This window comes from Papio anubis, chromosome 11 (genome assembly GCF_008728515.1).
Source record: "Papio anubis isolate 15944 chromosome 11, Panubis1.0, whole genome shotgun sequence".
Classification (NCBI taxonomy): domain Eukaryota; kingdom Metazoa; phylum Chordata; class Mammalia; order Primates; family Cercopithecidae; genus Papio; species Papio anubis.
This window is the reverse complement of record NC_044986.1, coordinates 122,723,257-122,747,817: the sequence shown is the minus strand read 5'-3', so window position 1 is coordinate 122,747,817 and position 24,561 is coordinate 122,723,257. Positions and strand designations below refer to the sequence as shown.

The window sequence follows — 24,561 nt, the reverse complement described above, 5'->3', positions numbered from 1 at the left end:
TTGAAACTCTGTCCCCATCAAACACTGACTCCCCATTATCCCTTCCTCAACCCCTGGCCACCCCGCTTCCACTTTCTGTCTCCATGAAATGGGATGACTTGAGGGACATCCTAGGAGTGGAATCATACAGTATTAGTCCTTTTGTGTCTGGCTTGTTTCACTTAGCATGCTATCTGCAAGCTTCATCCATGTTCTGGCACGTGTCTATGCTTCCTTTTCAAGCAGAATAATATTCCACTGTAAATGGATACACGATGTTTTGCTTATTTGTCTGTTGATGGACAATGGGGAGGTTCCCACATTTTGACTATTGTGAATAATGTTGCCGTGAGCGTGCCTGTTAGGACATCTGAGTTCCTGCTTTCAATTTTTTCGGGCATATACCCAGAAGTGGAATTGCTGGATCGTAAGCTAATTCCATGTTTACTTTGTTGAGAAATGGCTATGCTATTTTTATACAGTGGCTGTAGCATTTCACATTCCCACCAGCACAAGAATTCCAATTTCCCTACATCCTACAAAACTTTATCTTTTGCTTTTTGTCTTTATAGCCGTCAGCCTAGTGGCTGTGAAGTGGTATCTCATTGTGGTTTTGATTTGCATTTTCATAATGGCTAGTGGGATTCAGCATGTTTTCATGCATCTGGGCTTTTAACTCTGTGTCTGCTTTGGCTTGGATGGCTGTTGCTGCAGCAGGAAGTGTGGTCATGAATAGGAATATTCATGCCGGGAAGCTGAGGGAAACTTGAGGGATCACCTAGACCAGCTGATATGGTTTGATTGTGTACCCACTCAAATCTCATGTTGAATTGTAGCTCCTATAATCCCCACGTGTTGTGGGAGGGACCCAGTGGTAAGTAATTGAATCATGGGGCTGGGTGGCAGTTACCTCCATGCTGTTCTCTTGGTAGTGAGTGAGTTCTCACGAGATCTGATGGTTTTATAAGGGGCTTTCCCCTTTCTCTCTGCACTTCTTGTTGCTGCCATCATGTGAAGAAGGACATATTTGCTTCCCCTTCCGCCATGATTGCGAGTTTCCTGAGATCTCCCCAGCCCTGCAGAACAGTGAGTCAGTTAAACCTCTTTCCTTTATAAATTACCCAGTCTTGGGTATTTCTTCATAGCAGCATGAGAACAGACTAATACACAGCCTTCTACAGCCTTGTGAGATTTTTGTAGAAGCAGCACAGTGGTGGGTGATCTGCTGGGCCTGGGGCTAGGGGAGACTGGCTGCACCTTCCTCTGGCTCCCTCTGCCTCCAGGGTGGGCTCCAGGTCTCCTTCAGAGAATGCTGCTGGAAACTACCCAGCAAGGCCAAGCCCTGATTTTACAGATAGGCACAATATGTGTCTAAGGCGCTATGGCCCGCGAGTGACAGAGCGAGGACTACAGCTCAGGTCTCTAGAGCTTTTTTGTTTTCCACGCCAGCCACCCCCACTGCCGTCAGAGATGGAGTCAGGCAGGGAGTGCTAAGAGTCAGAGTGGAAAGGAGGACACCGCGCTGAGAACACAGAAGGGTCACCACCAGGGATGCTGCCACAGTCTCAGGAGTAATTTGCATCAATTCGATAAACGTTTATCTGGAAACATCCAAGAGTCAGGTATGTCGGAGTATATAGATATTAATAAACAAAGATCTCATCTCATAGATATTCACAGTCACAGAAATGAAACCATAGACGCTTGCAAACGCTTGGGAGTAGGAAGAGGGCAGAGCTGCTGTCTCATGATTGGAGCGTGGGCTCAGGGGAACCCTGGTGCATGTGGCATTGGGAGTGACAGGGGTGGTCTGGGAGAAAAACAGCAAACCATTCAAAATAATTAAGCTTACTTTGGACAGAGGAAGAGGATCATTTGGTAACAGCAACGTCAGAATGAGAATCGAAAATTGAGGGACATGAGCCAAGAGGTGTTTACTGGGACACAGGTATGGGCATAGCTGAAGGCCCAGGTGGGGTGGGGGGGGACCCAGGTGTGGGCATAGCTGAAGGCCCAGGGGGGGGGGGGGGGGACCCAGGTGTGGGCATAGCTGAAGGCCCAGGGTTTTGGGGAGCTGGGAGGGGTATAGCTGAAAGCCCAGGGTTGGGGGACCTGGGTGTGTGTATTGCTGGAGGCCCAGGGTGGAGGGACCTGGGTGTCAGTATAGCTGAAGGCCCGGCCGTAGGCGGAGGGTGGTGTTGCTATGTTGAGAAGAGGCCCCGTCTTTCTGTGGGAACCAATGTTCAGAAGTTCTCTAGTAGTTTGTCAAGGACACAAAAGGTATAGAATTCTGCAATATGTGCTTATAATAGAAAAGAGTTTTAAAGCTGAAGAACAAGTGGTCTTTTATTTGCTGTATTTAAAGAATGGCCTTACTGAAATGAGCTGTGCTAATGCAGACACGAGAAGGGGAAGGAATAATATGCTCACACGTTTACTAGGGGCAGGGATAAACAGATTTTACAGAATCCTACTGGGGAAGCCTAGAAGATGAAGTTTCTTTATGAGAAAACTAAGATTGTGGCCAAGTACATTACCTATTAGACCCAGGAGCAGATGATTCGTATATCTGGCTGAGCCCGGTGATGTACCTGACTGAAGCTCTGAGTTATGAAAACCCAAATATTAGGACAATCTCATATTTAAACGCAAGCATAGTTTCTCAACAAAGTTGCCTTAATAACCTAGAGAGCGACCCCTTCTCCCTTCCTCTTCTTTCTCCCTTCCTCTCCTTTCTCCCTTCCTCTCCTTCCTTCCCTCCTTCCTTTCCTTCCTTCCCTCCCCTCCTCTCCCCTCCTCTCCCCTCCTCTCCCCTCCTCTCCCCTCCTCTCCCTCCTTCCCTCCCTTCCTTCCTTCCCTCCTTCCTTCCTTCCTTCCTGTTCTCTAGCCCCTTTCAGGGTGGGAACCTTTAATAGAATGGAATTCTAAAGAACCTGAAGTCTTCAGAAGTGTACAAGACTGGTATTATGCAATAGTTAGTGTTGCTTTTCCAGTTTGAAGCCAGGATGCTGGAAGAAGGTCCGAGATCCAGGGAATAACTTTGAGTGATTGTAATGGGAGAGAAGAGGGACTCCTGGAGGTGCACATGAGGTTAGTTCTGAATGGGCTAACAAGTAAAATAAGAAACAACTTTGTTGGCCGGGCGCGGTGGCTCAAGCCTGTAATCCCAGCACTTTGGGAGGCCGAGGCGGGTGGATCACGAGGTCAGGAGATCGAGACCATCCTGGCTAACATGGTGAAACCCCGTCTCTACTAAAAATACAAAAAACTAGCCGGGCGTGGTGGCGGGCGCCTGTAGTCCCAGCTACTCGGAGGCTGAGGCGGGAGAATGGCGTGAACCAAGGAGGTGGAGCTTACAGTGAGCCGAGATCAGCCACTGCCTCCTAGCCTGAAGCGACAGAAGCGAGACTCCGTCTCAAAAAACTTTGTTGGCAGTGTGATGGCTCGCCTGTAATCCCTACACTTTGGGAGGCCGAGGCCGAGGCGGATCACCGAGTCAGGAGGTCAGACCATCCTAGCTAACAGGTGAAACCCGTCTCTACTAAAATACAAAAAAAAATGGCGGAAGCGGTGTGGCCTATGATCAACTACTCGGGGCTAAGGCAGGAAAGAATGTACACTGAACCAGGCCAGGCTTGCAGTGAAGGCGAGATGGTGCCACTGCACTCCAGCCTGGTGACAAGTGAAGAGACTCGCCTCAAAAAAAAAAGAAACAACTTTGCACAATACCTTGAATGCCATTGTGTGTTCATGGTGATCCAATACTAAGACTTTCCTATTAGTAACAGCCTGCATTTATATACCTAAAGGGTAAGGGTGTCCCTAAAGAGTTGCTTGTGGATGTTCTAAATAAGTTTTAAGGTACCATGAAGTGTCTGGGGCATTTCTGGCCAACAACACAGGAGAAGGGGTAATGGTCTAGGCAATGGCAGCATATTCTTATGCTCAGGCATGATGGCTGTGGGTCAGTGTAATGGCTGCTTTGGAAGAAAATTTAAAAATCCTTTAATCCTACCCACTTCTCTGAGATATGGAAAAACCTCAGTATTTCAACACATGAAAAGAGCTAAATTCCTTGCTCAGGATCAAACAGCTGCCTATGGGCAGGGCTCTGGTGAGAACTGAGGCCTTCTGAGTTTTAGACCAATGCCTTTCCAGTATGCAATCACTCAGTGGCCATTGGTGAAGGCCACCCACTCCCCTCTCTCCTGCAATCCAGGTAGTTCCTGTGGTATAGCCTCATCCTCAGGCGTGTTTGAAGCAGGTACAGCTCATCCTACTCTGGAGGGCATGAAGAAATTAATTAAGCACCAGCAGCGCCCAGCCATCATTTTAAAGAAAATCACCATTTAGATTTTGGGGCTCTCTGGGTGGCCATGAATATGTCTCACCACAGATTATATTGGGTGGTAATTTTCTTCTTGCATGAACAATGATTCCTCCTAGATTCGCTTTACAATCTGGTGAATATTAAATTGTTATTACAGCATCGCTTCTTTCACTTCATTTTATTTTACTACCAAGGTTATGGGCTCAATGTTGTAGTTAAGTTTATTTCACTTACAATCGAAATCTATTTTGGTCACTTGTTAGCTTTCTCTATCTTGTTTGTAAATTGGCTTCCTTTTCTGCTGCAAAGGTAGAAGAGGCCAGGGCACAGGCAGTAGGCTTGATTTCATATTTCAATAGTAGGTAGCTTTCTGCCATTTGAATAGTGACCTGATTCTCAGACCCGTCGTATTAGTCCACTCTAGCATTGTTAGAAAAAACTACCTGAGACTGGGTAATTTATAAGGCAAGAAGGTTTAACTGGCTCGTGGTTCTGCAGGCTGTGCAGGAAGCATGGCTGGGGAGGTCTCAGGAAACTTACGGTGATGACGGAAGGCGAAGGGGAAGCCGGCATATCCCGCATGGCTAGAGCAGGAGGAATAGAGTGAAGGGGGAAGTAGATTTGAAGATTTGAAGATAGTGAGATTTGAAGATCTCACAAGATCTTCAACAACCAGATCTTGTGAAAACTCACTATCATGAGAACAACAAGAGAGAAATCTGCCCCCGTGAGCCGATTACTTCCCACCAGGCCCCTCCTCCAACACCGAGGATTACAATTTGACATGAGATTTGGGTGGGGACACAGAAACCATACCACCCTGTTCAAGGTGAAATAGTTAAATTCATAGGTTATGTTCCCTTGTTACTTTTTATGTATCCCTAACAGGTGCTGTGTCCATGCAACTATAGTAATCACATTTCCAGCTCTGCAAATGTGATGCTTTGACATCTGCTCTATATGGGCATGCTGGACGCATAATCTTCTGGACCACCCTGTCATGTGCCTGAATCACCTTGCAATGGTTCCGGCCTCCTTCTCCCTACCTCCTCTTCTTGGAAGAAGTTCTGCTTTCCACTAGGATGCATCCGGGGGCCACATCTCAACCACCTTTTTATCATACTCTCACACTCAAGACCTCTACCCTATTCATCTGCCCTAATCACCTCACAACCAGATCCGAGACAACTGAGGCCAGTCCGTATGCCCCAGAGCCCCCAGAATTTATTCTAACTAGCCAGACCTAAGCCTGCTAAGCCTGCCTTGCTATGGAAGCCGTAATAAAGGCTCTTGCCAGCTTTCCCCTCCCTCTGCCTCTGGCCTTGGGCTTCCCTGCATGGCCCTGGGGCCGTGCCCACCTCTTCCTCTTGGGATCTGTGAGTAGCAAACCACCTTTCCCATGGTAGCTGACTCCCAGGTGGCTGGCCTCGCCACAACTCAAGTTTTCTATTAATACCCTAAGTTATAAAACAGCTATGTCTCTTTATTCCGGCAGACATTCTAAATGTACTATCTTTTTGGAAATGTCACATTCTTGAGTTATCTTTTTACAGAGTTTCACCTTAGTTCACTCATAACAGATCCAATTATTTGATTTTGTAGAAATTTCTTAATGTAGACGTCAAATACCATTCATTCTATTGTCTGAATCTTGTGCTAATCATATCATTGCAGTTGGAATTTTTGCTATTTATTTATTTATATTTACTGGCCATAAGCTTTAGGTCCACTCTTTCTTTCTAACCAGTCTATAAAACTGGGGTTCTTTTTGGGTCTCCTACTTTCTTGTTAAGGATTGCAATATTTACTGATTAAAAGAAATAAATCTGCCTAAGTAAAATCTCCTCAGTGCTGGGCCAAATACTTTATTCTCCTTGTAATGTTGATCTTTTCATTTTTTATTTTATTTTATTTGAGAGGCAGGGTCTCACCCTGTCACCCAGGCTGGAGTGCAGTGGAGTAATCATTGCTCACTGCAGCCTGGAACTCCTGGGCTCAAGCGATCCTCCTGCCTCAGTCTCCTGAGTAGTTGGGACTACAGGCATGTGCCATGACACTCAGCTATTTTTATTTTATTTTATTTGTTTGTAGAGATGGTTTTTTTCATGTTGCCTAGGCTGGTCTGAAACTCCTGGGGTCAAACAATCGTCTCGCTTTGGCCTCACAAAATGCTGGGATTATAGGCATGAGCCGTCACGCCTGGCCGATCTCTTTATTTTGTGAATGTCTTGATTTCATATTTATAGCTTGTTATGAGCACCTCTGGGTCACATCAGTAAATAAGCCCATCAGTCAATGGATCCTGTGCTGTGTTCTGTTCTAGGTTCTTTGGGGGAATGCAGGATAATGATCAAAGTTTCATGGATCTTGTACCCAGGTTAGAAAGACAACGCTAAAACACATGAAATTACAGAAATAATACCAAAATATGATGAAGTACTAAATTATGTGTAATTTTTGTCTAAATGCTGCCTGATTTTAGGGATGAAGGTAATCAAGGAAGCCATTAGTTGGCATAATTATTGGGACCTCAAAAACTATTTAGATGGTGACAGACTGCTGGAGATAGACTGATCAGGGTGTATTTTTTTAATCAAATAATTACCAGATCAATAAAAAAAGAGGATGGAAAGGAAGGAGAAGAGATGAGCAGGAATAGAGATGGGATTGGCAATAGTCTATTAGTCCAGGGCTTTGATGGTCTAATTAATCACAATAGCAAAGACTTGGAATCAACCCAAATGTCCATCAGTGACAGACTGGATTAAGAAAATGTGGCACATATACACCATGGAATACTATGCAGCCATAAAAAAGGATGAATTTGTGTCCTTTGTAGGGACATGGATGCAGCTGGAAACCATCATTCTTAGCAAACTATCACAAGAACAGAAAACCAAACACCGCATGTTCTCACTCATAGGTGGGAACTGAACAATGAGATCACTTGGACTCGGGAAGGGGAACATCACACACTGGGGCCTATCATGGGGAGGGGGGAGGGGGGAGGGATTGCAATGGGAGTTATACCTGATGTAAATGATGAGTGGAGGGGTGCTGACGAGTTAATGGGTGCAGCACAGCAACATGGCACAAGTATACAAATGTAACAAACCTGCACGTTATGCACATGTACCCTAGAACTTAAAGTATAATAATAATAATAATAATAAATTAATTAATTAAAAAAAATTCCCAGTCATCCTTTAAACAACAGGGCATACTACAGGCTGCCAATTGTGTGAGTTACTTGAGGAAAACAGGCACTTGCTAAGGGGTAGCAGCCCCGACATGCTGCAGTGCAGCAGACGTGCTAAGGGATTTAATCCTAGAGCAGCAGCCCGATGTGCTGCAGTGTAGCAGACTGGACTCGGGGGCTGATGGCCGGGTCATGAAAACTGCTTTGGTGAGGTCCCTGACCCAGAAAGTTGTGCTAGGAGAGCTTGTTTCCAAAAGCTTTTCCAAATTCAGGCTTCAGCTAGAGTCCTACTCCTAAAGGCCTGATTCTTGTATGGACTTCTCTGGGTTCCCAGTGTTTTAATATTTTCTACTTTTTACCTATGGATCTATTCAGAAAGAGCTTAGACTCCTTATCTTTTCTTACCTGAGAGACAGTTCCTTTTTGGGATGAGGAGTTTAATATGAGAATGCCTCCCAAGCTCAAGGTCCCTCCTTCTACTTGTGGTTTAATGAATATGAATTATTTCAAAGGTTGCTGCTTAAATTAGCTTCTTTCCTTTACCTTTACAAAATGCTTTCAGAAAACTTTATACTGAAATGCGACTAGAGATTTTAAAATGAGTGAGCTTTGATTTTGCTGGCCACACAGAAATGCACATTTCTATTTCACAGGTTTGTTTTAGGGGTTGATATGGTTTGGCTGTGTCCCCACACAAATCTCATATTGAATTGTAACTCCCCAAATCTCTATATGTTGTGGGAGGAGCCCAGTGGGAGGTAATGGAATCATGGGAGTGGGTCTTCCCCATGCTGTTCTCGTGATAGTGAATAAGTCTCACGGATCTGATGGTTTTATAAAGGACAGTTCCCCTGCACAAGCTCTCTCTTGCCTGCCACCATGTAAGACATGACTTTGCTCCTCATTCACCTTCCGCCATGATTGTGAGGCCTCCCCAGCCATGTCAAACTGTGTGTCCATTAAACTTCCTTGTCTTTATAAATTAGCCAGTTTTGAGTAAGTATTTATTAGCAGTATGAGAATAGACTCATACAGTAAATTGGTACCAGGTAGTGGGGTATGCTGTAAAGATACCTGAAAATGTGGAAGTGACTTTGACCCTAGGTAACAAGCAGAGGTTGAAACAGTTTGGAGGGCTCAGAAGATGACAGGAAAATATGGGAAAGTTTGGAACTTCCTAGAGACTTGGAGAACTCAGAAGACAGAAAGATGTAAGAAAGTTTGAAACTTCCTAAAAACTTGTTGAATAGGTTTGACCAAAATTCTAGTGATATGGACAATGAAGTCCAGGCCGAAGTGGTCACAGATGGAGATGAGGGGCTTGTTGTGAGGTGGAGTAAACGTCACTGTTGCTATGCAAAGAGACTGGCAGCATTTTGCCCTTGCCCTAGAGATCTATAGAACTTTCAACTTGAGAGAGATGATTTAGGGTATCTGGCAGAAGACATTTCTAAGCAGCAAAGTGTTCAAGAGAAAGCAGAGCATAAAAGTTTGGAAAATTTTCAGCCTGACAATGTGACAGAAAAGAAAAACCCATTTTCTTGGGAGAAATTCAAGCCTGCTGCAGAAATTTGCAGACGTAACAAAGAGCCAAATGTTAGTCACCAAGACAATGGGGAAAACGTCTCCAGGGCATGTCAGAGACCTTTGTGGCAGCTCTCTGATATCACAGGCCCAGAGGCCTAGGAGGAAAAAATGGTTTCCTGGGCCAGGCTCAGGGGCCCCTTGCTGTATGCAGTCAAAGGACTTGGTGCCCTGCCTTCCAACCACTCCAGCTGTGGCTAATAGGAGCCATGGCACAGTCTGATCTGCCTTTGCTCCCCCTTCACCTTCCACCATGAATGTGAGGCCTCACCAGCCATGCGGAACTGCGAGTGCATTAAACTTATTTTTTTAAATAAATTACCCAGTCTTGGGTATGTCTTTATTAGCAGTGTAAGAACAAACTAATACAGGGGTGTACCCTGAATTTAGCATTGAACACTTCTGCATTGCAAGGCAAATCGAAAACATATTCACAACAAAGAACACTGTGTATGGGGCTGGTGTTGACGAATGTCTTGTTCCAGTTGATCAATGTGCCATTGCTCTACAAAACTCAAGTCAGTGAAAGAGTTAGTTAACTCCAATTGTATCCCTTTTCCCAAATACATATCTGATTAGAACAAGTCTTTCTAGAAGCACACAGAGGAAATATTCCAATCAGAGCATAGGAAATAGGCATTTAACTCTCGTTAGCAATAATAGGGAATGATACTCTGAATCTGTCAGTGGAGAGATTTATTCCACGAGGAACAAAGTATTTTATCCACCAAGTACACTCAAGGCCCTCAAGTGACAGCTTTCCTCCCTTTATTTTTTAATTGTGTTTGTTTGGAGAGGCTGATGTACACTCTCACAAGATTGATGAGCCCACACACTCTTTCTCTGTGACAATGGGGACTCTCAGACGAATTCCTCACCTCTGTTACTGTGAAATCTGAGTCAGGACGGACAGCTACCATGGAAACCTGTGGGTATTGAACACTTAATGTCCTGGTTCGTTAAGTGAAGGTAATTTGAATTCAATATCTTTGTCTTCTCCAACTCTCATACCTTTCTCTCCTGTAGTTGATAAACCTTCATTTTTTTCCCCCTCCCAGAGCCACTGGTGAGATTATCGGTGCTGTTTGGGTTTACCTGACCACCACCATTCCTTAGCTGGGGCAGTAGATGAAACCCCAGATTCCACTTGTTCTGAGACTGACCTCTGTTCTAGGTATTATTATTATTATTATTTTTGAGATGGAGTTATGCTCTTGTTGCCCAGGCTGGAGTGCAATGGCACAATCACGGCTCACTGCAACCTCTGCCTCCCAGGTTCAAGCAATTCTCCTGTCTCAGCCTCCCGAGTAGATGGGATTACAGGCACCCACCACACCCGGCTAATTTTTTAATTTTTAGTAGAGATGGGGTATCATCATATTGGTCAGGCTGGACTCAAACTCCTGACCTCAGGTGATCTGCCCACCTTGGCCTCCCAAAGTGCTGGGATTATAGGCATGAGCCACTGTGCCCAGCCTATGTTCTAGGTACTTTTATTAATATACACTTTACTGTGGGAGAAGAAAGGAAAACCAGAGACCCAGCAAATAACCTGCTCTTGTCCAACAAACAGATCGCTGGAATTCAGGTGGAGATCTTTGGAACCTCAGTCCTCCCTCCAGAGTCGAAAGGGTTATTTGTGAATTTTAAGTTGATCAAGTACTGTAAACAAAGTTATAAACTAACCGAAGTGCTAGAAACGAAAATAAACACAATAATGAAGAACAAGCATCATTACTCATAGCGTCTTTAATATTTCCATAGGCTACTTGGTTTGAAAAAGCAGCCCCCTCTGGGAGCCACTGAGCAGGAGGAAAAGCCAGCTCTGGAAGGACTCTGCAGAGAACAGATCACGGTGTTTAATTTGCCGGAGGCATGTGAGCTTCTCAGAGAGTCCTACAGCCATGGGAGCTTTGCCTTCCCTTAAATGAGCCAGGGGCTGTAACCTTGTCATCAGAAAGGGCAAAGTGCAGTCGAAAATTCACATTCGTCATGGAAGAACAGACAATGTTTTGGTGTTAGGAACATTCGTCATGGAAGGACAGATGATGTTTTGGTGTTAGGAACACTGGGGGAAGTAGGGTGTTGTTGGTATGAAGCAAGATTATTCTGTGTGTTATAACAACAGCAACTCTGGAATTGACAGGGAGACCCAGTGCAGGAGAGAAGGCAGCCAGGCAGCGTCTTTGCTGTTCAGGGAGGCTCTGAGCTGTAAGGACAATGGAATTAGGTGCAGTGGGAGAGCACGAGCTCGGCCCCCGTCTCCTCTCTGTCTTGGCCTTTATGTCTTGGTCTCAGTGGTACCCATTAGTTCCTTTGCCAGTTCCCCTTTTGACTGAAGAGCCTGCCCCCTTTCACTTTCAGTAAGTCTCTTTGCCGAAATGTGCTGATTAACTCACCCTGTCTTCTGGTGTATTGGGCAGGTCTACCCGAAGGAGGGATTGAGATAAGGTTCTGGGTATGTCAAAGTCAGTGGGAGGTTCAGTGATCATTTGTAAATTGTCAGGCCCTGTGCTGTGTTGTATGTTACAAAAACAAGCAAACTCAACAGAAGATTTCACTCCTGCACCCACAGTATAATGTAATAATTAATATGTGTTCAGGGCAACTAAAAATCAAGTTGATAGCTGCCGATAAATATGCAAACATGTGATGTCAGCTATGATTTTTGTCAGTTCCTTTTTGTGGTATTTTAACAACAATTTACCTTTTATCTGCACGTATTGTCTATACCATAAGATCCCCTGAAAAGTGGGGCAGGTGTTTGAGTCATAAAAGATAAATATATCCTGAAATGACTATTGTTTCGAGTCTGTGAATCATTTCAAAGGACATTTGCCATGCAAATAGATGATGTAACTCTATGTGTTTTCAATAACACATCTGCAAGTTAAGTCGTGTGATTCCTGGATGATATTAAGTCTGCAAATAGACTGCTACTCACAAACAATATTGTAAGTGAGATCTGTGGAGTCCCTGTTCTAGAATAAGGACATTGACCTGTGTTTTCAGCTAAAGCAATGTTCACTCTCTTAAGGGAACATACTTGATTTTATTTTGTTAAAACTTTTATTACTGCAAACTTCCTGCATGTAAAATGCACTAGTGAAAATTCTTTTGGTATACTAGCAGCCTGCATTGCACAAAACCGATAAAAAATAGATTAAAAATTAAACATTTATGACCCAAGGAACTGCTGAATAGACTATGTTGGGAAGAACATCTGTAACCATAAAACTCAGACTCTTGAAATTTGAATTTGCCTGTTGTGCTTATTTAATTACTGTGCAGAGTTACTTGTTGGGTCCAGATAGGGCAATGACTGGGCTGTAAAAAATATTATTCCCTCAAGGATTGTCTTGTGCAAATTCTAGAGGGGAAAATTATCTTTCCAATACCCAAGTGTGACTTCCATTACCATTAAATGGAGCCATGTGTACCGTGTGAGGGTATAATGGACCCCGGAGTAGAGAGATAAAACTGTAATACCAACTCCCTATAGCACATCAGCAATATTATTTAACTTGAAGCTTTTTAACCTGTGAGAAAAGAGTAAACCTTGTTCTTAATTAAATGAATAATGCAGCTTGTAGATATGTTCATTAACGCGCGTAGATTCACAGCTTGACGGTAAGCTTGGTCCCCTCTTTCCTGTCCTCATCTCATCCACCCGGATCACAATCATTTCCAATGAGAAACCCTTCTGTGGTCACTTTTGTGTCCTCAACAGTGTCTAGCATAGTAAGAAACAGATTGCAAAATTTAGCAAGATACATGCTTACAAAAATGAGCGGTGGGAAAATAACGACTTGGTTTTTGTTTAATTCTATTTACAGATTGACTATTTCATTTCTTTTTTTTTTTTTTCCCCTTCTTTTTTTTTGAGATGGAGTCTTGCTCAGTTGCCCAGGCTGGAGTGCAGTGGCGTGATCTCGGCTCACTGCAAGCTCCGCCTCCCGAGTTCACGCCATTCTCCTGCCTCAGCCTCCCGAGTAGCTGGGACTACAGGCGCCGCCACCTCGCCCGGCTAGTTTTTTGTATTTTTAGTAGAGACGGGGTTTCACTGTGTTAGCCAGGATGGTCTCGATCTCCCGACCTCGTGATCCGCCCGTCTCGGCCTCCCAAACTGCTGGGATTACGGGCGTGAGCCACTGCGCCCGGTGACTATTTCATTTCTGAGTAGCAGATTTAACATATTTAAGGTTAGAATCTACTAAGTTTGCTAAAGTTCTTAATTAGAAAAAATGCAAGTAATCCATATATGAGTTTCCGAATGGTGGCGTTGAGTGGGTCTCTGGTCTCAGGAGGAAAAAGAAACGATGATGATCTTACTGAAGAATAAGAAACAGTGAGCCGGGAAGGCAGGTTTTAGTTCTAGTTCCCACAACAAATATTTGTGTTATCTCAAATTCTCTTGATCATAATTTATTATTGTAATAAATTATGTATTACAGATAATTATAAATAATACATAATTTATAATTTATTTAATAAATAAATTATAATTTATTATTAGTTCTATTGGAGGACACAGTAAAACCCAGTAATAATATTTATTATATAATATATCTACATTATATATTTATATCATTTAATATGTTTATTATTATTGGGATCTATTGTTATCTCCTCTCTCGTTCTCTAGTACCCAATAATAATAGTTACTATTATTATTGAGGGGAACATACTTATCTCAGGAGGTATCCTGAAGATGAAATAAGAGGAGTGAAACTATTTTCAAAAATTAAATGTAGACCACACGTTTTTTTGTAAAGATTATTACTATTATTATTATTATTATTAGTTTGAGATAGCATCTCACCCTGCCTCAGCCTCTGGAGTAGCTGGGGTTACAGGCATCTGCTACCACACCTGACTACTTTTTTGTATTTTTAGTAGAGATGGGTTTCACTCTGTTGGCCAGGCTGTTCTCAAACTCCCGACCTCAGGTGATCCACCTGCCTCAGCCTGCCAAAGTGCTGGAATTATAGACGTGAGCCACTGTACCCAGCCGAAAAATCATTATTTTTATACAGAGTTACTATTAGTTTGCTGATTGTATTACAGGGAATAAATCTGACATTGCAAATCTTATCCAGAGGTTGGAAGTGACAGTCAAATAGTTTTCCTAGATTTCTTTTCATAAACAAACAAACTTTGCAAATATTAGTTCACTAAATAATAACAGGCCACACCAGCACAGCAATACAGGAAACAAAGCAAATCAATCTCTACCACAAAGATAATGAAGACCATTGTGAAACGATACAGGGTAACTTACAGGAGTCATATGGGAAGACATATCCAGCACATTATTAAATGTCTTTACAGGTATCATCTCACTCAACCATGAAAACAACACTGAATCAGGCAAGATGTCATTGGGAGTTACATTGTTCATTCTCATTAGCACAATAGTGACAAGCTAATAATGTTATCTGAAAGCTTCTTGATCAATCAGCCTTCCTAGTTGATAGGACTGGCTTATTTTTCCGTCTTGCTACACACATAAGAAGTGACTTTCCGAAAAGTTCTAAAAGTGCTGCAAGGTGGGAAGAATGTAGAACTGACTACAGGTAATTTGAATGTTGGCCTTATCAATACTTCCGTTAAATCCGAAGAGGCAAGGGAAGCCTGGGGAAGTGGTGGGGACAGCAGCCGTGGTCAGCTGGCTGGAGAGGAAGAGCATCTCTCAGGCCTGATGTCTTCTCCCTTCTGGTTATTAGAGATAAGCACAGTGGAATGACTCCAGCACGAGCTTGTCGGGAACATTCTTCTCCTCTTTATTTATCGTCACAGTGGCACCACCGTGTGTTATTTGGGACTCTTTCCCCTTACAGCAATTAACCAGATCAACCAAGGAGTAAATCAGTGTGTTCTTTGACACCCGTGTGGTTCCTGGATTAGTCACATCAGCTTTCATGGGAGCTTGGCAAAAATGCAGATCCTGGGCCCATCCCATGAGAGCTTGGTACAAATGCAGGCCCTGGGCCCATTTCAGATCCACCAAATAGGAGTTTTTGAACAAGTTCTCCAGGTGATTCTGATGCAACATCAAGTCTGAATGCTCTTTTGAGGTAGTGGAATCATCGGGCCTCCTCCCCTCCACCGCCTTAGCATGCATTTCACAATGCAGTGCCGTTTGTCCTTTAGTGTACACAAAGCAGACGGTGAGGGTCGGGAACGAGAGAACCCAAATGTCCTCGAATGGGTTTTGTTTCTTTTAGACCTGTGGTTCCCAAACCTGAACATGCCTCAGAAACACTGGGAGGGCTTGTTAAGGCCCAGCTTCTGGGTCCCATCTCAGAGCTTCCAGAGGCGTAGGCCTGGGGGGATTGAGGGGCTTGAGAATTTGCAGTTCTGACAAGTTCTCCTGTGATGCCAGCCCCGGCCCCACATTCAGAAGCACTATCTTGTAGAAATAAACAGGAAACTCAACCCAGCTGTTTTTAACCAGGGTGGGGGAACACATTTTAACCAATAAACATGATACATGCTAAATAATGTCCCATAGCCTGTAATCCTAGCACTTCGGGAGGCCGAGGCGGGCGGATTACGAGGTCGGGAGATTGAGACCATCCTGGCTGACATGGTGAAAGCCCGTCTCTACTAAAAATACAAAAAATTACCCGGGCATGGTGGTGCCTGTAGTGCCAGCTACTCGGGAGGCTGAGGCAGGAGAATGGTGTGAAGACGGGAGGCGGAGCTTGCAGTGAGCCGAGATGGTGCCACTGCACTCCAGCCGGGGCGACAGAGCGAGACTCCATCTCAAAAAAACAAAAAAATGAAAGCAGACATTTGGGAGGTTGGAAAAGGAAGTGAATAGAGCCAAGGAAGGGACGAAGACAAGGGTGCCTGGAGAGGCCGGGGAGGTGAGGAAGCCTCTCTAAGTGGAGAAAGGAAAAGCCAGGATGCAAACCAAGAAAACCTCTGGAATGTTAGGGAAACGCAAAACACGAGCTTTGGGATTAGCCGAGGTGCAAAGTCGGAAGCTTGTTCATGGGGAATCACCCAGAGAGCCTTTGTCCCTTCTCACATCTCCTGCCTTTAGAAATGGTTGGCTCAGGCTGGGCACGGTGGCTCACGCCTGTAATCCCAGCACTTTGGGAGGCCAAGGCAGGTGAATGGCCTGAGGTCAGCAGTTTGAGACTAGCCTGCCCAACATGGTGAAAGCCCGTCTCTACTAAAAATACAAAAAAGTTAGCCAGGCTTGGTGGCAGGCACCTGTAATCCCATCTACTCAGGAGGCTGAGGCAGGAGAACCCGGGAGGCGGAGGTTGCAGTGAGCTGAGATCGCACCACTGCACTCCAGCCTGGGCAACAAGAGCAAAACTCTGTATCAATAAAATAAAATAAAATTAAAAAACAAAAAGAAGTGGTTGGCTCAATAGCCGTGATTCACAGATCGAATCTGCTGACTGTTAAACCTTTGTGCTTTGTGAATACAATTATTGCTAAGCCTTCCATATTAACAGTCAGAGGGTCTATTCTTTAGTTTAATAAATAATACATGTTTTTTATGTGCACTGTATTTTTCTGTAAACCCTCACAATAAAAGTGTTTTAATTCAGCCGTTTACACTTAAAAGATATATCTGTATACATATATAGAAAGATAGATTTCCTTTTTATGAGGTTTCTAAATTTACACAGAGTTTAATTCAACAGATCTGAATGACCATATTTTTAATAAAATTTATGTCTTTGAATATTGATGTCTAATGAAGACTGATATTTAGTGTTTATTTTATTGGCCCTTTGAAAGCACTCGTCTGAAAAGGGCTCATTACTGACCCTGTAAATTTCAACAGCTCCCTATGACTTCTTAGTTTATAGCATGTTTTAAATTAGTAAGCTTTATCGACATATAATTCTCATACCATACAATTTGCCCAATGAAAGTGTACAATGTAATGGTTTTAAATATATTCACAGATATGTGCAACCATCACCAATCAACTTGTAGAACATGAGTATTCTCATTATCTAAGAAAGCTGATGTCTGTTACCTGTCACCGCACTCCCCTCCACCTCCCCGCCCCCACCCCACCCCACTGCCAGTCCTCAGGAAGCACTGGTCTCTTCTGTGTCTCTTAGATTTCCCTGTTATGGACATTTCAAAGAAATGGAATCATATGACGTGGTCTTTTGTGCTTGACTTCTTTTATTTAGCATAATGTTTTTGTTTTTTAACAAACTTTTTACTTTAGTTTTAGATTCGTAGAAAAGTTGGAATGATAATACTAAGAGTTCCTCTGCAACCTATGGTCAATTCCCCAATTATTAATACCTTCTATTAGTAAAGTACATTTCTCACAATTGATTAACCAATATTGTACATTGCTGTTGCCATACTTTCTTCACATTTCCTTAGTGTTTACATAATGCCCTTTTTCTGTTTCAGGAACCTATCCAGGAGATCCTGTTATACTCAGTTGTCTAATTTCCTTAGATTCCTCTTGGGCATAGCATTTTCTCACTTTCCATGCTCTTTTAATTTATTTTTAATTGGCAAACAAAAATTCTATATATTTATGGCATGCAACATGGTATTCTGAAATATGTATACATTGTAAAACGGCTAACTTGATCTAATTAACACGTGCATTACCTCATATACTTATTTTTGTGTGGGTGGTGAGAACACTGAAAATCTACTCAGTGATTTTCAAGTATACGATACATTATTATTAACTACAGTCACCATGTTGTATAGCATTTTTAATAGATGAGCTTAAATCAATTACTATATTGTATGCTGTAGTTGGAAAAATACACGTGTGTTGTGAATAAATGAACAATGTGGGGCTTCCTGCTCTTCCATCGGCCTCAGTGTCAACGACTGGGTCTACATGTCATCGCCTGATGGGTTCTCTCTGTCCACTGCACAGACGAAACTGGTTCACTGAGACCGTGGGATTGCAGTAAAGAAAGAGTTTAACTAAGATGGGGCTGGCCACATGGAAGACAGTTATTACTCAAATCAGTCTCCTCAAAGGCTTGAAGGTTGGGGCTTTTTAAGGACAGTTTGGTAGGCAGGGGGCTAGGGAATGGGTGCTGCTGGTTGGTTGGGGATGTAATCACAGGAGCATTGAGTGCAGTCCTCATGCTCTGAGTCCACCTCTTGGTGAGGTCCAGGGAACCGGTTGAGTCACCAGTCGTGAATCCGGGTGGGCTCAGTCAGTTGCTAGAATGCAAAAGTTTGGAACCAACCCAAATGTCCATCAATGAGAGACTGGATAAAGAAAATGTGGTGCATATACACCATGGAATACTATGCAGCCATAAAAAAGGATGAGTTCATGTCCTTTGCAGGGACATGGATGAAGCTGGAAACCATCATTCTCAGCAAACTGACATAGGAACAGAAAACCAAACACCACATGTTCTCACTCATAGGTGGGAGTTGAACAATGAGAATTCATGGACACAGGGAGGGGAACATCACACACCAGGACATATTGGGGGGTGGAGGGCTAGGGAAGGGAGAGCATTAGGAGAAATACCTAATGTAGGTGATGGGTTAATGGGTGCAGCAAACCACCATGGCACGTGTATACCTATGTAACAAACCTGCATGTCCTGCACATGTATCTCAGAACTCAAGGTATAATAATAATTTTAAAAAAGTTTGAAAAACATCTCAAAAGACCAATTTTAGGTTCTACAATAGTCTTGTTACCTATAAGAGCAACTGAGGAAGTCACAAATCTTGTGATCTCTGGCCACTTGACTCCTGAGCAGGGAGAGATTATACAAACTATTCCTACATTATAGCAGAATCCAGGCCCATCACAAAATCCTAATCTTGTACCCTTGCATTAGTCTTACAAAGTCAGTTTCAGCCCCAGACAAGGAAGGAACCAGTTTTAGGGAGGAACTTATAATCATTCTTGCTTCACAATTAAACTATGAACTAAATTTCTCCCACGGTTAGCTTGGCCTATGCCCAGGAATGAGGGAAGACAGCCAGCCTGTTAGGCTAGAATCAAGAGGGAGCTGGCCAGGCCAGACATCTCTCACTGTCATCATCTTGCAAAAGTGGCTTCATTTGTAACAAATCAGAATCACAAAAGGAACACATTTTCAAAAAAAAAAAAAAAAAAAAAAAAAAAAATTGGAGCCCATAGATCACTAAGAGAACTGTATAATTTAATGTAAACAAACACTTTACCATTTTCAAAATGCATAATTTTCAAAGCAAAATGCTTTCATCCCAGTTGGTCTAGTGTGTCTAGGGTTTGAGCCCCAGGCTGGATTCCCAGACAAGGCCCACCGCTTGATCAACTGCCATCTGGACAGTCACCCAGGTTCCTTCTCTGGTCTGTGGTTTGCATCAATCAGAGCACCCTCCTGATGGCGTGAGCGTCAATGATACACGCACAGTGTCTCCAGGGGTCCTCAGCAGTGGCATTGCTCCATCAGTATTAGTAATGAGGGCGACGGGGATGGCAGGGTTGACCCATTGTTGGGGCTGCCATGTGCCTTTGGAAGTCCCACAGAACATGTCTGACTTTAGGTCTCATCACAACCGAGTAAGCGCGAAGGCTCTGCTAAGTGCAGAGCAGTGAAGGGTCATGAGAGATTAGAACTGGGCAATCTCAGTTCAGCCGTGGGCCCTGGTGCTGGGAACTGGGGATGACACTGGATGGCAGCTGCCCTTTGGATGCAGATCTGGGTGTGGAGGTTTAGTTCCTAGGCCTTGCGTTAGAACCTCAACTCTGTAATTCACATGGTCAGTATAACCTTGGGAAGTTCCGTGTGTCCTCAGCTCCTTCCTCTCACAAATGACTATTGCATTAAATAATCTCATGATCCCTTGCAGCTCTAAAACACGTAGAGTCTTTTCGAAACACGGTTCAGTCAAATGATGATAACCACAGAGTTCATAGCCTTTTAACTTTTCATAGCTATAAATTGAACCATGTCATGGAAGAAAAAAGGACTCTATTAAAACTACACAGGAATCCAGATAAAAGTTGTTTACAGTGTCTTTTTTTAGAAGCAATATAAGCTCGAATTTTTAAAGTAATACAATTCTCTTTTGTACTTTTTTCTGCGAAATAGATGGCAAATGTAAATAAAAGTCTTCTATATATTTTAAAACTAAATGGAAAAATCTTCATAAAAAAGAATACCTACTCTCAGGCTGAAATCTCTTTATGCCAACTTTGTTCCCAGCTGGTTCAATTTTGCTTTATAGCTGGTCATTTATTAGGGGTCTGTAATGGAAATGCTGAAAGCACTATAAATGTTGCGGTCCTAGTGGGTACCACTGAAGTAATGGAGCCCTTAATCACTCCCTGGGTGGGGATGGAGGGAGAAGGCTCTCCTAGCATTTGAAGATATGGAAAATTCCTAGAGGAGAAACAAGCGTTCAGGGGATATTAGTGGAGTATTTCACCAGTGCCTTTTACCCAGAACAGCAGTTTCCAGGAAAACAAGAGGTTTGTTGCGTGTGATGAATGGAGAGTGATTCGAAACAGGTACATTCTGTTGTAGCAATTATTCCATAATGCATGACTCCATACTTATTAAGGCTACTAAGATAACAGTACTTTGTTATTTAGTATGGATTTTCCTAATTGCAAAACGCCTTATGATTTATTATACAGTCTATGATTAGACCAGGCTGAACCAATCAATACCGCCTTAATTACTAGTTGCTGTTACATGCACTCTACCAATATCTGAATTCAGGAAATTGTTAAGTTATCTCAGCCAGAAGCCAACATTACACTTATTTTTCTTTTTTTTTTTTTTTTTTTTTTTTTTTGAGACGGAGTCTCGCTCTGTCGCCCAGGCTGGAGTGCAGTGGCGCGATCTCGGCTCACTGCAAGCTCCGCCTCCCGGGTTCACGCCATTCTCCTGCCTCAGCCTCCAAGTAGCTGGGACTACAGGCGCCCGCCACCACGCCCGGCTAGTTTTTTTTTTTTGTATTTTTAGTAGAGACGGGGTTTCACCATGTTAGCCAGGATGGTCTCGATCTCCTGACCTCGTGATCCACCCGCCTCGGCCTCCCAAAGTGCTGGGATTACAGGCTTGAGCCACCGCGCCCGGCCACACGTATTTTTCATAAATGCAAAAGGCTCGTTTCATCAAAAGAGGAAGCCATTATGCCAAGAAAAATGGAACGCAGTTTATACAGAAGCAGATAGATTACTCCATGTTAAAGAGAAAATCATTCAGTGTGTTGATCATCTCCCATTCTTCAGTAGAAGAAGCGAAAAACTGTTTGTGAAACCAGCGTAAGCTACCGGTAGATAATATTTCAAAAAATTAGCATGGCTGACATTTACTGAAGATGTCATTATTCAAGTGAGTACCAACGTCTTCCGCTGGATAAAACCAGAATTTTAACACAGAGGGATTCATGGTTAATAAGTCATATACAACTGGGTACGGGCCTGCAGGCTGTTCTTTACATTGCATCCTCACCAGATAGGAGCAATTTCAGCCTTAGGACTCTTAAACTACATTCCCTTGTGAGGCAAATTATTTCCTTAATGAGGCCAAAAAGAGGGATGAAACTAAAGGCTTTGACTGCTGCCAAAACACTGGACTTGCACTCAGCGGAACCCAGTGGGTGCTGGAGCGAGAGGGCAGAAACTGGACGTGCGTCTGCTCAGGCAGGACGGAGGCGTGAGATTTTCTGAGAAGCCCAGTAAGAGAGAAGGGCATTCAAGGGCCCACAGAGAGATCTGTGCAGCAGAGCCTGATCAGGAGGGAAGTGGAGGAAAAGAATTCCTGCTTATATGTAGGATAAATATCATTCTTTTTATATATCAAACTTTTACCATGAAACTAGGAAAGATTCCTGCTTGGTACAAACTTTCCCCACTTACAAGCATGATGATGAAGACATCCCTAAAAACTTCAGATGACAAATGGGGACCACTACCGTAGGTCACTGCTGACCTCACTCACTGCTCCCCTGCCCGGGCATCCACACACAGTTGTGTAGAGGCTCTGGCTCCTGGAGGACAGCTCCTAGCAGAAGCGCAGACCTGCCTGTCCTGCTGCTGTTCTCTCTCTCTCTCTCTCCCCCTCTCTCTCTGACTCCTTCTCTCTTAGTCCCTCCCTCTCTCTCCTTCTCTCTGCCCCTCTTTCTCTAGTCCTTTAGGAATTGCTCCCCGGACCTTCCAGACTGGCTGATATTCTGGTGTGTAGCCACCAACACTGCCCTTATTACCACCCTCCTTGATAAGCTCTGCGCTGTCTGCTTCCCTGTGATTTTCCTTAGCGAACTGTATTAGGAACGCCTCACAGGAACTCAGGCCCTCACGACTGTGTCACTGCATCTGACACCTAATGTTGCCTGGGGGCGTTTCTTCAGTGGCGCAGGGGAGACAGCAAAGTGACTCTGAGCGCGTGGGCTTCGGTGCCTTCTCCTGCAGAACCCCACCCACTCCGATGGGTGGCGCTCCTCTGTGGGCCTCTCAGGGAGGGACAGGCATGGCATGGTCCTCACCATCTCCCGTAATTTCATGTAAAACCACCCTGAAGGAATGGACAGATGGAGCACATGCCCAGGCTTGAATCATAACCCCGGAAGACAATCTCAAGAGATCAAAATCCCCGAAGTCTAAAATCCTGAACAACTAAAACCCCCCAAATCACAATCACAGGATAGTTGCATGGCATTAGGAGGAACTATCACCTTGTTGTCTTTCTTTATTCAGAATACTATGAATTCCAATGGAATCTCCAAACCATAATGACAGACTTGAAATTTGGTGCAACCAACGTTTCTACCGGTGAATTTCAAGGTATTTCCAATAACATTTATTTCGTTTTCATACATCCCAATGCATTAGGTGAAAAATTCAGATGAGAGGATTGGCCACGAGGTATGACAAGGAAAACTTCAATTTAAAATGTGCCACTGTCGGCAGTCCCGTTCCCTCCAGCTGATGACATTCCAGGAGCTTTAATGATTCAAAACTGCCTTTGCCTGAAGGAGTCCACGAGGCTTCTGGCTGGTTGGAAAATAATCACGAGTGAGGTAGGATAGGAAGACACTCAGGCAACAGTGTGGCTGTTCAGGCTTATTTGACACATCTGTGGTCCGCGCATGAGTGCACCCAGAGTGGGTTTCTGCATGCCCAAAACTACACAGGAGCGCAGCACAGAAGACGGGAAAACTTAGTAAGAAATACCCACGGCCGCGCATGTCAACTCATAGAGGAATTCCAACTGGAGCAGCACCACGCGGAAAATGCACGTGAATGTATTCTCCAAGGAGAACCACGTCATAAAAGAAAAAAAAAAGCAGCTATTGATTTCGATGAAAGACTTCAAAATACAGTTAATAATTATGAACAGCAGGCTCTTACAGCCCATCTCCCATAGTTGCCCATAATCTATCTCTGTAAGACACTTTTTCAAATGTCAATTTTTTTCTTTTAATTTAGCTTAGTCTCTTTTTCTGTTTTTACTTATTTTTCACTATTTTATATCGCCAGCATTTTTTTAAAAAAACATTTGCTCTGTGGTGTATTTCATCTTTGCATCATTTTCAATACTGGAGGTTTACCTTGTGTGGAGGGCTTGAGAGAGTTCTAATTTGTCCAGTGCATTTTCTGCAAACGCAGCTCTGTAGACTATGTTCTCGCCTGTGTTTTCACTGTGCATGAGCGCTGTGCGTGTGACTTCCTCAGTAAACAAAGAGATGTCCCTTTCCCACATCTGCATCGTGAGCGAGAACATTTCACCAAACCGTGGCATACGCGTGGTTTTTGATCCGTCTCATCAAAAGACTTGGAATGTCCGTCGCAGTGTGGCAGAAGATGGTGGTTATACAGCTGGGTGCACAGTTGCCCACCTCAGTGATACGTGCTTAGAGAGTGAGCTTCTGGGCCACTTTCTTAGATGGGGCCCCTCAGTTTTGCTTGTAACTGGCATGCCCGTGTGACCACGTTTGTGTACCTGGGTGTGTACGCTTGTGAAAATATGAATGCTGTTGCTGCCTATCTTATTGAGTAAAGTACCTGTTAGTGTTGTCAGGTTGGTCAAATGAATCTCCCCCTTTTAACATGTAAATAAATATACCTTTTAAAGAATTTTAAATTATTTCTTTCTTGAATAATATTTTTCAGATTTTGATCTTTAGGGATCTCCACATTCAGGATTACAGGGTTCAGTATTGTGTCTTTTGAGATTATGGTGAGCTCCCCTTGACATGCACACAGATATGTCCACATGCAGAGGTGCACTCATGCACATGTTCACACACAAAGGACACACCACACACACACACACACACACACACATATATGCTGCCCACAGCTTCTGGCCATGGTGTAACATGTGGAGATAAACTGGCATGAGTTGTGCTGTGTCTGTCTTAAAATCCTAATTTTCGCAAAGGGGCCATGCACATTTAATTTTGCATGAACACCACACTAACTCTGTAACCAGACCTACATTAATTCACCTGGCTCACCAATTAAAGATTACAGCCTGATTTA

At 43.6% G+C, this 24,561-nt stretch overlaps 1 long non-coding RNA gene across 1 annotated transcript; it reads left to right on the top strand.

Annotated features, from left to right (window-relative positions):
• Positions 1-1,073: 1,073 nt before the first annotated feature.
• LOC110744062 lies at positions 1,074-24,156 on the top strand. The gene is made up of 2 exons (XR_002524142.2): positions 1,074-1,601; positions 22,774-24,156. It is a non-coding gene; the product is annotated as an uncharacterized LOC110744062 (long non-coding RNA).
• Positions 24,157-24,561: the final 405 nt, after the last annotated feature.